This window comes from Notothenia rossii, assembly GCF_949606895.1.
Source record: "Notothenia rossii genome assembly, chromosome: 2".
In the NCBI taxonomy this organism is placed as follows: domain Eukaryota; kingdom Metazoa; phylum Chordata; class Actinopteri; order Perciformes; family Nototheniidae; genus Notothenia; species Notothenia rossii.
In genome coordinates this window covers 67,911,008-67,913,761 of record NC_136904.1, presented here as the reverse complement: position 1 = coordinate 67,913,761, position 2,754 = coordinate 67,911,008, and the positions used below count along the sequence as shown (strand labels likewise).

Genomic DNA, 2,754 nt, shown 5'->3' with positions numbered 1-2,754 from the left:
GGAAGGCTGACAGGCAGGTAGGCCATCCAGTTATTTTAGCCGGGCCGGCTCAGATGATTGGTCGTGCTTTTTACAGCGCTACGGCTTGCAGAGATTAATTTGTGTATGTATTTATCGTCAAAGCATTTAATATATTCATTGCTATCGGGATGTTAAGAGTATTCCATGGAATATAACAAAAAACTGTTTTCTGAAATAAATTACATACCCCATTGAATTATGACTGAAGATCGTCAGCTGTCTTCCTCTCCCGTGTTGTTCCCAGACTGTATATATAAATGGACGTAGGGTCCGTGACGTCACCCATAGGATTCTGCAGAGTTGCCGAGAAGCCCTTAGTAGGCGGAGTCGGCCACTAACGGCTCGACACTGACGTCAGAGTTCAACTCCCGCCTTCTCCAGCCTGCTCCAAATAAGGGCAAAGAGGCGGAGCCGAGGCGGGACCTGCTGCCACCGAGCTGAAAGTTCCAGAGCTAGCTGAAGCTACCAAGCTAAGCTAACATGCTCCCCATCTGCACACTGCCGTGGCATTTTACGTTTCTAAGGTAAGCGGACATGAAACTATTCAGCAAAACTATAAATAATAATCTAAGTTATTGAGTTTTTAACATAATACTTCAGAATCTTAAAATCCCTTAACGTTTGTATGCAATTGTGCTAAATTCAACACTGGAATCAAGCAAATATTAATATGTTTGCATAACCTTAGTTATTTATATTTTGATATCACTTAATTATACGTGTAATACATTTAAGTCAAGCTAAGGTACATGTGATGTTAGCTGGTTAGTGCTCTTACCTGTGAGGCCTCCTCCAAACAGCATAATAACCAGACTGTATCATTAAAACTAAGTACCAGTTCTAGATCCTTGACTGTAGACAAACAATTCAAAAGAAAACATGTATTTAAAGACAAATCTGTATTTGAAGGTGCCTCTTAACCTGATATATTAGTTATACAGTTATAGTATTGACAATCTAAAAAAACTGAGCAACTCAACAGTCAATTTTATGTTTCTTATTGTCTAAAGCATTTTGTTATTTTCATTGTCCCCCTCTCATATTCAGTGTGGACGGATTGAGACAGCGTGGTGTCCAGAAAGCTGCAGAGACTTCAGGGAGAAACCTCCATGTGATGGACGTCCTGTTGGTTTGGAGAGGACTGAGGGTCTTTCCTCTGTGAGGAGGTCCAGGCCTGATGGAGGAGCCCATGCTGGGCAAAGCTGATACCAACTGCACAGGCCTAGTCTGTCACTTTATTTGACTAAAGGTGTTTACTTATACATTTAATAGTTTTACACCTTCTGTCCATATGTGCATGACAAGTGTGTTATTTATGAAAATGGTGTGTTTGTGTGTTTAGGGGCTGTAGATATAATTATTTTGTAATTGTAATGTTTTTTTTTTATTTAAACAGTAAGCTACAAAGACAATCAGATTATGAATGAAAAGTACGAAGTTCATCAACATTGAAATATATATTATTATCAAAATAATATTTAACTGTTATCAAAACGTAGTGCAACTGTAGAAGCTTGCTCTGTTGTCTCACTGAAAGAATAACTTTTACCACGTTTTTTTACAGACATTATTGAGAGATAAATAGTAGCAGTTCTCACTATGTGTTAAATATCTTTGCCTTTAATACATTAAATTAGAAAGCTGACAAAATAATATTGCTTGTTAACATCTAAATGTAACTTTTTGCACAGAAAAAAACCTCAACTTCACTGGTGTGTAGGTGATCTAGGATTGTTTAATGGAATGTATATCAGTGTATTAAAGTCAATACTTTCTTGATTCTTTGTACAGTATGAAATAAATAGTATTTGTACCTGTGCTGAAGTTCACTGCTGTGAGGAGTCCAGTTCTGTCTCTCACTCTCTGGTCCAGCCTGTATGCATCACCTGGACACCTTAAACAAACAGATATATATGTAAAGTACCATGTGTACAAACAATATAACTGATTCTCTTCTGTTGAACATGTTGGATTGTGTCTTGTCCGAGTCAGGGTCCTTTTTATTTTACTGTAACTTTGAAAGTTGTGTTACCAATGCTTGCTGTTTATTTGATACCCATTCGGTAATGCAATTAATAAAAACAACAAGGTTTTTGTTCGTTCTTCAGATGACTGATGTTAACGTGTAAGCTCAATAATGAACTCCAGCTCAACCAACCATATTGTAATATCTAAGTAATCATCTTGAAATATGACATTAATAATTGTAATATACACAAATCTTATTGTGAGGTTGATTTCACATACACTACTTCGACATTAGCTTGTCTACATACTTGAGCATAGCCAATTTAAATTAACCTTAGCGATGCATACAGTTCCTACCTACATAATAATCATCTCTCTAAGTTACAAGGATGACCTTATTTTATCAACCTCAAACAGAAGCCGTTTGTTGTACAGTATTATCCCACTTAACACTTGTCTATTTTGTTTTAACGTTTATATATAGTCTATGATTTTAACTTGGAGGCTACTATTAGCATCGTTAGCACCGATGTAGCTACCACTCGCTTACAATTTAACCCAAGCCGTAACATTAATTACGTAGCCGATTAAAATCATTAACACATAAGCAGTGGCGTTTTCTCCTGGAGGCCAAGGGAAGCCAGGCTTCCCCTGTTTTTTCGGATTGTAGTTATAATTTTAATAAATAAATAAAAACACTTCGTTTAGTTTCGGAAATTCTTTGTTGTGTGCCAGAGGCGGCTGGCTTCCCTTGCCTCACAATCA

At 37.1% G+C, this 2,754-nt stretch overlaps 1 long non-coding RNA gene across 1 annotated transcript; it reads left to right on the top strand.

Annotated features, from left to right (window-relative positions):
- The first annotated feature begins 320 nt into the window (after positions 1-320).
- Positions 321-2,133, top strand: LOC307030810. The gene is made up of 2 exons (XR_013805791.1): positions 321-545; positions 1,069-2,133. It is a non-coding gene; the product is annotated as an uncharacterized lncRNA (long non-coding RNA).
- The last annotated feature ends 621 nt before the right edge of the window (positions 2,134-2,754 follow it).